The following is a 12,690-nucleotide window of genomic DNA, read 5'->3' on the forward strand; positions in this document are numbered from 1 at the left end:
GCATGGGAGAGAGAGAAGGATACAGACCAATGGTGATGAGCTGTGTCCCAAAACAAGGCAACCCCCCCAAATAAACATAGAAGTATTTTCTCACATGGGAAGAAGATGAGAGGTTATATTAAGCAGAAGGGATGTTGTACAACTTATTTACTTGCTAACAAACTCAAATCATATATACAGAGAATCTACTGTGTGCTCAACATTGTAGCATATATTAAAAGTTTTACAGCCGAGAATGTGGTATACTTCCTACAACTAAAAAGTATTTTGGGGTGAGGGAAAGCAGTCAGATACATGTTCTCCTGCTTCATCAGTACTGTAGCAAACTTCCTTTCTTTGAACCTAGTTCTTTTTTTTTTTTTTTTTTGTTTTGTTTTTTGAGGTAGGGTCTCACTCTACCCCAGGCTGACCTAGAATTCACTATGTAGTCTCAGGGTGGCCTCGAACTCACGGCGATCCTCCTACCTCTGCCTCCCAAGTGCTGGGATTAAAGGTGTGTGCCACCATGCCTGGCTGAACATAGTTCTTGACACGCTACCTTTCCTCTCTGTTCTTGCAAGTTTCATTTTATTTTACTTTTATACAGGGAAGAGTGTGAACACAGTGCTCCACTACCACAAACTATGCAATTGAGTTTCCTGCACTTGACATTGCAGGGGTCAGCATGTCAGAGTGCAATCGACATACCTCACCCTGGGAAAACCACTTTCTTGATCATGGTATCTCCAGTGCCAGGCAGTATTCATATGAATATAATAATTTATTTATTTATTTTGTTCCTTGTCATCTCCTGTTCAAACCTACTCTGCCCCAGGGCTAATGACTAAATATACTTGCTGAAGAATTTTACTAAAGTTTTGGAAACTATCAAGGAGAGGGAGATGAATCTTTAGGGAAACTGAGAAATTATACCAAGTTAAAATTTCTCACCTTTTTTTCAGTCCTGATTTCTGCCAGAAGGATGCAATTTTGTACTTTGTAAACATTCTTTTCATTGGGTAGTAAGGCTCCAAACCAGTTTCCTATTTATATCCTAGGAAGAGTAAATTTGGCCCTCTTTGTATTATTAATCCCCTAACCCAATGTAGTAATTTGGGTAGTAGACAATTGACCAGAGAGAATGTTTCATAGCCAAGAGATTTCAAAAAACATTCTCTTTGACCATCCAGAGCCACCTCATCTTCCCTGCCCTCTACCACTTTCCTAGCATATGATGAAGGCTTCTGGAGTTAGGTCTTGTTTTAGATAGGTGGTGCTTCTCTGTACACAGTCTTAAGGGTGGCTTCAGAGCCCAGTGGGAGTCCATAGGATGGCATCAAACTATACTACAAGGATTATAGAAAGGATGATGGGTAGAGATAGAAACTACACAGAAATATTTAGATAAGCAGTGATCCAAGCAAAAAGTTATGGAGAGGATGATAGAAGTCTGGTCTAAGGTTTAGGGGCAATCAAATACTCAAGAACCACATGTATTGTTACAGGTTAGAGGCTGATAAGGAAAGTGGTGAGGGATGAGGAACAGCAAGCACTATCGAGAACAGAAGCAATATTGGCAGATAAACTAAGGGATCAGGATTTATCTGAAGGCAGTACAAATGCATAAAAATGATTATGGGGAAATATTGTAATCAAAACTTCATTTTGTCCTTCCTTTCATCTTCACCTCTCTCCTTTACTCTTCCCTCCCTCTCTTTTCCTTCACTCTCTCTTTATCTCTCAGAAATACCATGGTGTTGCTAGTATATGGAGAATGAATTGAAGAAAGAAAGAGTGGAAGTTACTGCCACTTGTGCACTTACCAGTAGGATCAGAAAAAAGTGGATTAATTCAATATTTTAATTGAGGAAAAGGGAGGCGATGTGAAGAAAGAGCCATGAAGAATGTGCTGTCATGGGTTGGGAGAGGCTCAGTTGGCAAACTGCAGGTATGAGTACCAGAGTTCTGGTCTATGTAAATGCTAGGTGAGCATGGTGGCTTACCTGCAATGCCACAAATTATTAAATAGCCATTTAATGAATAGCCATTTAATGAATTGGAGATGTTGAGTTATGAGATTTCCAAATGGAGATGATCATGGAACAAATGTACACCCACACTAATATTTTAGGAATTGACAAGGCAAGAGAAGATTTAAGAGGCTGGAAGAGAGGGGTGAGGAGGACAGAGAAACCCGAGGAGGAACATTTAACGAAGGAGTGAGCCACCATTAACTAGTGTCACAGCTCAGAAACCTATTCTGGAAATTAGGTTCATGTGAATTATGTTCCTTAATTTCATTATAAACTTCTTGAGCTATTGTTGAGTAGTCTGAACTTTGTGTTTAATATAAATACCTCTTGGTTAATAACATGCATCACTCCCCCATTCTCAACATGACAAGTTCATATCATTCTTTGTGGGGGGGGGGGGCGGTCCAAGGTCTCACTATATCCCAGGCTGACCTGAAATTTACTACATCATTTCAGACTGGCCTTGAACCCACAGTGATCCTGCTACCTCTGCTTCCTGAGTGCTAGGATTAAAAGTGTGTGCCACCATGCCTAGTAAGTTCATGTTATTCTAATAGCACAGACAAGACATTGTTTTTCTATATGATGAAAAATGGGTCGCTCTCAAAATAAAAACTTATGTGCCGGTGTGGTGGTGCACGTCTTTAATCCCAGCACTTGGGAGGCAGAGGTAGAAGGAGTGCTCTGAGTTCGAGACCACCCTGAGACTCCATAGTGAATTCCAGGTCAGTCTGAGCTAGAGTGAGACCCTACCTTGAAAAATCAAAACTAACTAATAAATATATACATAAACCTTATGAATTGTGATGCTGAGTTCTTTGTATGGACAAATATGTCAGTGATCAATATCTTATATCATTTAATTATATTTTTTCTCCTTGACATGCTATCATGTTGGCTGCTGTCTACATTGATTTCTTGAGTGAACCTATTACTCCCTGTGGCACTAAGTAATTTATTGTTTACAAACGTAGGAAAAGGGGCTGTGGTGTGTGTCATACAGTACTGACACACACATACATATGTACTGTTACAGATGACTGGTGCCATGTGATTTGATGGAGCTGGAATTAAAGGTTCATGAAGGTTTGATTCTTGTGACTCATGGACCAGTCCGCATTTGGACTCAGTTGCACACGGAATCAGCCAACAGTGACAAAGCTGGTCACATCCTGGAAATTAAGTCTATCATTAGCTACTCAGAGAAAGAAAACTATGCATTTTAACAAAGATGGCTTATAGGGCTGGTGAGATGTGTCAGTGGTTAAAGGCACTTGCTTTCAAAGCTTGTTGGCACTGGTTTGATTACCCATTACCCATGTAAACCCAGATGCACAAAGTGGCACATGTGTCTGGAGTTTGTTTGCAAGGGCAAGAGGCCCTAGCATGACTGCTCACCCTCTCAAATAAATAAAAATTAAAAAATAGCTTGTAGTAAAAAACAGGAATAACTCACTTCCTTTGTTTGGTGTGAAATTCATCTCTGGCTTGGGAGTGTTTGGAAATGATTTTTACTTCTTTATTCCATTTGAGTTAAATTTAATCATGATGTGAGGCTTGGCAGCCATAATTGTATCTCTCCTAAGAGGAAATAGAGCCCAGCTGGTTGGGTTCATGAGAAGGTGGTAATTGTTATGTAATTGTTATTCAGTATTGGTTTGGCCTAAAAATCTTCCTCACTTTCAAAATGTGCTGAGAAATCCAGCCTAGAAAAATAATAGGAAGTTGTTGTTGGAATACACTAAAAATATTTTCCTTTGTTTAATTCAGCGTTTTTCACATGTCAAGATGAAGAATAGAACGTAATCAATCCTTCCTCTCTTCCATCTCCCACTGACTGACAGGTAGTGCCTATGTGCTTTCTGTTACTGTAACATACTCGAGATGATCAGCTTAAAATATAGGTTTATTTTGGTTCACAGCTTTGGAGTTTTCAGTCTGTGGTCATTTGGCCTTGTTGCTTAATAATAATATCATACTATGATATATTATATGGCAAAATCATTCACTTCATGGCCTGGACACAAAAGATAGGGAAGAAAGGGCTGGGGTCACTGTATTCCTTTCTAGGCCCAAACCCACTTGGTCTAGGCTCCAGTTGTTAAAAGTTTTGGCATTTTCCAATAGCACTGTTCTGAAGACTAAGTCTTTATCAGTGGTCCTCTGAGAGACACATGTTCAAAAGTAGCAATGTGTACAAAAAGACTTGAATTTTTTTTTTTTTTTGTCTTTTCTCTTTAAGCATAGAGGAGGGCTTCTAATTTTCTGGCTTACATGAAAAGTTTTCACCCAAACATTTTAAAGAGTATTATTTATCTGACTCAATACAGATTCACTTGGATAGCATTTTAAAAAATATTTTTATTTATTTATTTGAGAGAGAGAGAGAGAGAGAGGGAGAATGGACACGCCAGGGCCTCTAGCCATTGCAAACAAACTCCAGATGCATGTGCTACTTTGTACATCTGGCTTTATGTGGATCTTGGGGAATTGAACATGAGTTCTTTGGCTTTGTAGACAAGTGCCTTAACTGCTAAACCATCTCTCCATCCCTTTGATTAGCATTTTTAAGCTTTACTTAAAACTACAGCAAAATCATGTATCTCTGTCACTCACAGATGCACATAGTTCCAAGAATATTTTAATTTTTATGTAGATAAACTGATGCTTTTTTCAGGTTAATACAAATATAATTATGTAAATGCATAGAAACTACAACATTTTGTGGATTCAACTTTTTCATTCTACATATCAATGACATTGAACATGTCACTTTCATGGGGTGGAATATTAAGGGGACAGCCACTGGATGTCTTCTTCCTATCTGGGGAAGAGAAGTTTCACAATCCCAGAAGTTTCCAGAGTCCAGAGTTTCAATGTTGTCGCCTGACTCCTAGCTGTCTCCTCTTTATGACTTCTTGGGAAAAAAAAAAAAAATTAAAATCCAAGCCAGGAAGCATCCATCATGAGCTGTGCAGCTTAGGCCGGAGGGACAGGGGCCAGCAGAGAGATGTCCTAAAAGTCCTGGTGGAGACCAGGACCTGGCTGAGACTGAGGGTTGAAAAGCTGAAAATTTTCTCACCTTGAGACTTTTCCTGAATCAACCCCAGAGAGATGCTTTGGATGCCCTCTTTGGACACTGCTGCCCACTAATGATGGATGGGGAAGGTCAGGCCAAATTGGCACCATCAGACTCAGAAAAGGTCAGGTCAGGGATGGACAAAATGAAGGTCGTTGGCTTATAGTGGTCAAGGGCCAACAGAACTACATATCCATTAAGACTTGCTATAACAAGTATAACTTCAGAGAGAAGTGCCTGGCCTCCTTCTGGTGGACTTCTTCAGTGTTCACTGTCCTTCCCTGGAGTTGGTTGGTTGAAAGGCCCTTGGCCTTGCCGCCATCCTTCCTCCTCCCAGCATTTGGGACTCAGACATTCTAGTGGAAAATAGAAGCCTCTTTATTCTCAGTATCAAATATTCCTTAATACTTTGGATTTGAGCCAGACTTTGAGGCGAAGGGGAAGTGGGTGGAGCCTTGTAGAATACCACCCACCAGGCTGGGCTATGGGGGCAGAAGGTGGTGGAAAGATCTTCGCTCACTCTGACCTCTCCTTCCTTTCTTAGGGGAAGGTCAGGGTTAGGTGAAAACTCTTAAGGACTGTCTCATCCTAGGGGTCTGCATCCCAGGCAGGGGATCATGGAAGACCTCAAGGGCAGATGTATCCCTGGCAATGCATGGTGTGTGTGTGTAGGGGGCTGTGGACAAGAGCTTCAAGGTTGGACCTCACTTTGGGTGGATGTTGAGGATGCAGGGTCAGATGGACAGACAGACTGGGTGGGTCATCCAGAAACAGAGAGGGAACCCAGGAAGAGAGGGAGACTGAGGCAGAAGGATGATCCGGGTTCAGGGATGCCAGTGAAGAGGGTGCAGTCTCCAGCTGATGACAGGGCACTACTTTGAGGTAGTTTCAGATCCCGGGTCACTGACAGGAGATCCTGGGTGGGCAGCTTTATTGAGTCAGGCCTAGGTAAGGAGAGCAGACACGTGTTTCCCTGGCACCAGCACCCTAAACTCTACCTGCCCAATGTGCCAAAAGAGCCCCTCGCTCCCCAGCTCCCAACCAGCAGGCCTTTGCGTCTGCGCCCCATCCTCCCCGCCTCTGGTCTGCAGGTCTGCACGCAGCTGCAGCGCCGAAGCAGGTGGTGCGCTCCACCAATGCCTGCTGCTGCAGCTCCAACACCAGCTTCTGGCACGCTCTCTAGCCTTTTGAAAGCTGAGCTCGGCTTTGCCATTAGTGCTGTGGCAGTGGAAGTGGGGCTGTTTAGGGAGGAACTTCTTGTTTTTTTGAGGGCTCTTGTTTCCCCTTCCCTGAGGGTCCCTCCTCCTTTTACCACATTTGCAGATAACCTGCCAATCAGGGCCTGCCCGGGTCTGTGCACAACGTCCAACAGCCTATTCACTCCCTACTCATCTCCCCCTCGCTGGAGGAAGGGGATCTGCGAGTTGGAGGGGCGGGGGGGGAGATGGCTAGGTGGTTAAAGGTACTTGCTTGCAAAGCCTGCCAGCCTGGGTTCAGTTCTGAAGCCACCCAAACAGGTTACCCCCCAAAAAGTGGCCCAAGTGTCTGGTGGTCGTTTGCAGTGGCAAGTGGCCTTGGCCCACCCACATCCACCCCACGAGTACGTACAAATAAACAAAAGAAAAGAGGGGACCTGTGTCTGCTTTCAGGGCAGACGTGCGTGCCACTCCTGAGGCTTGTCATGCCCGGAGGGCGGGTGGGTGGGAAGGAGATTTTCCTAAAGGAAAAGAATCTGCTCTCTCTTTGGAGGCAGATGCTCATGCTTCCATGAGACTCCTCTTGGCTGGCCTCCCAAGATGTGCCAAGGGTTCAGAGCTCCAACATTCCCTGCAACCCCTCCTCATTGGCACTCTGCCACCGCTGAGAGAGTTTAAGCTGTCACTGTCACATTTGAGTTGTGTTCTCACCACGAAGAAATCTTTTTGCTTACCTTTCCTACTTGAAGAAAGTGACACGGGTCAGCTGTAGTAATGCTGGAGAGGTGGCTATGGGATAGAGTAGTTGGTAGTAGTTGGTAGACAGTGCGCTGGAGAAGAAAGAAGTTCGGGGAATTACAGAATACAGTGTAGAAAGTGTCAGGCAGAAGTCTTCCACGGTGTGGAGGGAAATTCAAATGTGGGCTTAAAAGAGGAATTAGTGAGCTGGGAGATGGTGCTCAGTGGTTAAGAGCTCTTGCTTGCAAAGCCCGATACCTGGGTTTGATTCTACAGTATCCGCATTAACCCAGATGCACAAAGTGGTACATGTGTCTGGAGTTTGCAGTGGCAGGAAGCCTTGGGACACCTGTCTTCCTTACTGGAGCTCTGTCTGCTTCTTTCTCTCTGTTTCTCTGTCCAAATAAATAAATAAAAACATTCAACAGGGCTGGAGAGATGGCTTAACAGTTAAGGTGCTTGCCTGCAAAGCTTAAGAACCCAGATTTGATTCCCCAGTACTCATGTAAACCAGATGTACAAGGTGGCACATGCATCTGGAGTTTGTTTGCTGTGGCTGGAGGCCATGGTATGCCCATTCTCTATCTTTCTCTGTATCTGCCTCTTTCTCTTTGTTTCTCTCAAATAAATAAATAAATAAATAAAAATAAAAAATAAAAAATGTTAATAAAAGAGGAACTAGTATTTCTTAGATTGAGAACGGAGACAGCTTCCATGCAGAATATAGTAAGTTGGCCATCTCAGTTTACAGCATCTGAGGGGAACAGAGATGCTGGATCGCATGCAAGCTGAAGAGTGCAGTGGGCAAGTGGCGAAGAGAAGGCTAAAAAAACAAAAAATGGGTGCAGGAACTTGTGTAGCTATTTCCTGGACTCAAGAAGTTAACCGAACGTAAAGGCTCATGAACGCAGGATCACTAAGTGATAGCATCCACAAGGCCCCTCCTCAAGGTTGTATAAACTGTAGAAAATGGCTGGGGGGAGGAGATTCTCCCGTGGAGCTGCTTGTCAATTGGTCAGGGAGCTCCAGAGATGTAGATTTTATGAGTTGTTGTTCATGTTTGGGCTTCTCAGTGACGCAGGGGCCTGTGGGTCATCTGTGCTCCTCTTCTAAGTAAACCCTTACCCACACTTCTGTAAGTAACTCCCAATAAACTCACTGGCAAACCAAGCTAGATGTGCATGGAATCATTTCTTTGTCTATGTGGAATGAATGGATGTTCACATCTCCCCAGGGAATGTCAGGCAACAAAAGTTCTTCATATAGGAGTGCAGACTCAACGTTTTAGGCACTAGGAAGGCCTCAGAAACTCTAAGAAGGAAGTGATTAGTCACTTCTTTAGGTATATATTGCTTGTGGAGTAAGAAAAAATAGTGATAAACAGATCAATGAAGAGGCTGATTCAGTATATCAGAAAATATAAAATGAAGGCTTTAATGAAGGCAGTATGACAGGGAAGAGAGGATGAGTAGGGTTCAGAGACTTAAATGCATAATACTTAGAAAAGCAATAGAATTTTGGGGTTGAGAGAGGTAAGCTAAGATAAATTTTGAGATGTTAAATTAGATAATTGGGTGGATGGTAGAATTAGTGGTCATATTCAGAGATAAGTTGTTGAAAAATGGTATCTGTTAGAATAGATTAAATGCGAGGAAGATTGAACAAAGAGATTGGAAAAGGTTTAGCAGGAAATTTGTAATCTAAGACTGATACCAAAAGAGAAGTAAAAATGACAGGGTTTGTAATGGGTGATGAAGGTTGAGGACATAGAAAGGGAGAAATTAAACAGATGTTTCAAAAGGCTTAACATTTTAAAAATGAAGCAAAATAGCCGGGTGTGGTGGCGCACGCCTTTAATCCCAGCACTGGGGAGGCAGAGGTAGGAGGATTGCCGTGAGTTCGAGGCCACCCTGAGACTCCATAGTGAATTCCAGGTTAGCCTGGGCTGGAGTAAGACCCTACCTTAAAAAAAAAATGAAGCAAAATATACATAAGATAAAAATAATCATCTTTAAAGTTCAGTGTCATTAGGTGTTCACATTGCTGAGGAATAATCCATAGCATCAAATCACCTATGTCCTGAAAACTTCTTGTCTTTGAAACTGAAACTCTACTTTCTATGTTTTTTTTTTTTTTTTTTTTTTTATTTGAGAGCGACAGACACAGAGAGAAAGACAGATAGAGGGGGAGAGAGAGAATGGGCGCACCAGGGCTTCCAGCCTCTGCAAACGAACTCCAGACGCGTGCGCCCCCTTGTGCATCTGGCTAACGTGGGACCTGGGGAACCGAGCCTCGAACCGGGGTCCTTAGGCTTCACAGGCAAGTGCTTAACTGCTAAGCCATCTCTCCAGCCCTACTTTCTATGTTTTGAATGTGCCCTTTCAGTTGAATCATTCTAACACTTCATGTGGGGCAGTCATGAATTCCCACAGTTTTTGTTTATCTGGGAGTATCATCATTTCTCCCTCACTTTTAAAATTTTTATTTATTTATTTGAGAGAGAGAGGGGGGCGGGGAGGGAGAGAGGATGGACATGCCAGGGCCTCTAGCCACTGCAAATGAACTCCAGACATATGGACCACTTTGTACATCTGTCTTATGTGGGTCCTGGGGAATCCAACCTGGGTCATTTGGCTTTGCAGGCAAGTAACTTAACCTCTAAAACATATCTCCAGCCCCTCCCTTGTTTTTTTTTTTTTTTGAGGTAGGGTCTCACTCTAGCCCAGGCTGACCTGAAATTCACTATGTAGTCTCAGGCTGGCCTCGAACTCACGGTGATCCTCCTACCTCTGCCTCTCAAGCGCTGGGATTAAAGGCATGTACCACCATGCCTGGCTCCCCCTCTCTTGCTTTTGAAAGAAAGTCTTACTTGATACAGAATTTGTTGTCACTGATTTTTGGAAGTACAAATAACAGAGAAGTCAGTATTAGACTCCCCCCCCCGCAAAAAAAAAAACAACAACAAAAAACCACCCTTCAAGCTTTCCTTGGATCTTGAGCTAGTCAACTGTTGCTGTGCTCTGAAATTATCTCAGGTGCCACCTCCTAAAGAGACCATCCTTGATCTTGCCTTCTAAATTATAGCCCTCTTCTACCTGCTCCTAGACCCCACTACATTAACCAGGTCATAGTACTGACCACACCACACCATAATTGTCTGCTTATTTGTATTTATTTCAGAGGTAAGGGGTTCTTTAAATTACTGAACACTCAAAATAAACCCAGGATCTGTCTCACAGATGATACTCAATAAACATTGGATGAATGAATGGACATAGTCATATCACCATTTGCAAGCCTAACAAATGTAGAGTGGGGCTCATGGTGAGTCAAGAAGGGCAGTGTTTGGCAATAGTGAACAAGAACTTTGTGTATATTGCTGAGTTTGGGACCTCAAACTTATATTTGTTTTGTAATTATAGAAAACAATCAATAAGCTGCATACTGAGAGTGGTTATATATTGTATATATTATATAATACATATATACATCTATATTATATATACACAATCTTTAAAAAAAATTTGTTTATTTTTATTTATTTATTTGAGAGTGACAGAGAGAGAAAGAGGCAGTTAGAGAGAGAATGGGCGTGCCAGGGCATCCAGCCACTGCAAGCGAACTCCAGATGCTTGTGCCCCCTTGTGCATCTGGCTAATTAAGCCTCAAACTGTGGTCCTTAGGCTTCACAGGCAAGTGCTTAACCACTAATCCATCTCTCCAGCCTACATATACATAAATCTTAATTATGTGTTTTTCTAGGTTTTTGAAAAATTTCAATTGCTAACCCTTAAACTATTTTTGAGAAGATATGTTTATTGAGGGCTGGAGAGATTGCTAAGTGGTTATTTATTTGAGAGAGAAAGGAGAGGCAGAATGGGTGTACCAGAGTCTGTAGCCACTGCAAATGAATTCCTGATGCATGTACCACCTTGTGCATCCAGCTTAAGTGAGTCCTGGAGCATAAAATATGGGTCCTTTGGTTTTGCATACAAGTACTTTAACTGCTAAGCCATCTCTCTAGTCCTATTTCTTGAAATTTTGATGAAAATAAACACTTAAGCATTTTGTCAGTAAACCTTGAATAGTTATTAGATATGAGAGTGATGTTATTGCAATTATTTTCAAGTACATACTTAATTATTAGCAAAATAGTAGCAGGTCATGAAGAATCCCTAGTAGAGAGTGCAATGATTCAAGAGCATGACTCTAATAGGATTTGCATATATACCTCAAAATGCCAGGTCTATGTTATAGATTTTTATCAACACAAATTGCCTGAAGAGGAAGAAGCAGTGATAGTGAACATAACATTCATTGCTGGAAAGGCACAATTCTTCTTGGGAATTAACTAGAAGATGTAAATGTTCTATAAACAAACTCATCTAAATTGGCAGGGATGAGTGTGAAGTTGCCATTACAGTGGAAAAAGTAAAAGTATATGTTAATTTATCAAAAAGAAGAGTTCCTGGGCTTAAGGGATGGCTTAGTGGTTCAGGCGTTTGCCTACAAAGCCAAAGGACCCAGGTTTGACTTCCCAGGACCCATGTTAGCCAGATGCACAGGGGGCACACATATCTGTAGTTTGTTTGCAGTGGCTGGAGGCCCTTGTGCGCTCCCATTCTCTCTCTCTCTCTTTCTCTGTCAAATAGATAGATAGATAGATAGATAAATAAATAAATAAATAAAATATTAAAAAAAAGAGGAGTTTCTAGGGCTGGGAGATGGCTCATTGGTTAAAGGTACTTGTTTACAGAGTCTGCCAGCTTGGGTTCAATTCCTCAGTACCCATGTAAAGCCAGATGCACAAAGTAGCACATTTATCTGGAGTTTGTGTGCAGTGGCCAGAGGCTCTGACATGCTCATACTGTCCCTATTTCTCCATCCTTGCAAATAATTAAAAATTTTAAAAAGAGGAGTTTCTTCAGAGGAAGCAATCACATGTGAAGATAAGTTCAAAAAACTAGAAACTGTTTGTAGAATCCTCTGCCACATTGCTGAGGTGTTGGAGTTACAGCAAGGATGAGCAGCTGGAAGTCAGTTCCAGAGGACTACCTCATTTTTGATGACAAATACAAGAGACCTGGATATGGTGCCTACAATGCATTTAAACATGCAGTCTCAGAACGATCTGGTTTTGATAGTTTAGATTTGAGCCAAGATAACCACAAAGCACTCATTAACATTATTAATAAGCATTTGTCCCTACAGGATTGAGCAGATATGGATGTGAGTTGCTATGGAGGCACTGATGCTGTGAAGGAAGTCCTGAGATCAGGGTTGAATCATCCTATGGAAACCATGCCCATCCAGATTGATCTAGTAGTGCCTCCCCAAATGTGATGACAAGGATAACCCTGGAGAGAACAGAAGGCCTCTAGAGAAGTCCTCAGTCAGGCTATGGCTGTCAGCAGAAAAAAAGACTGAGGAAAAGAGGGGCGTGTTCACTGTTCAAATGGAGCCCAAAGTGGTCACAGATACTGAACTTGCAAGACAGCTGGAAAGGCTTGAGAGAGAAAATGCAGAGGTGGATGGAGACAAGGCGGCAGAAGTCGTGGAAGCCAATGCTGGAGATTGAACTTGTGGGAGGCATTCCAGTCAAGGAGCAGGAAGGAGCCCTCATGGGCTGCAATCCCCAGATGAAAAGCTTTCCAGTACCAAAACT

The 12,690-nt window shown here is 42.4% G+C and overlaps 1 non-coding gene across 1 annotated transcript; it reads right to left on the reverse strand.

Annotated features, from left to right (window-relative positions):
- Positions 1–583: 583 nt before the first annotated feature.
- LOC123457985 lies at positions 584–742 on the reverse strand. The gene has a single exon (XR_006635327.1). It is a non-coding gene; the product is annotated as a U1 spliceosomal RNA (small nuclear RNA).
- Between the last annotated feature and the right edge of the window lie 11,948 nt (positions 743–12,690).

Source organism: Jaculus jaculus, chromosome 1, assembly GCF_020740685.1.
Source record: "Jaculus jaculus isolate mJacJac1 chromosome 1, mJacJac1.mat.Y.cur, whole genome shotgun sequence".
Lineage (NCBI taxonomy): Eukaryota > Metazoa > Chordata > Mammalia > Rodentia > Dipodidae > Jaculus > Jaculus jaculus.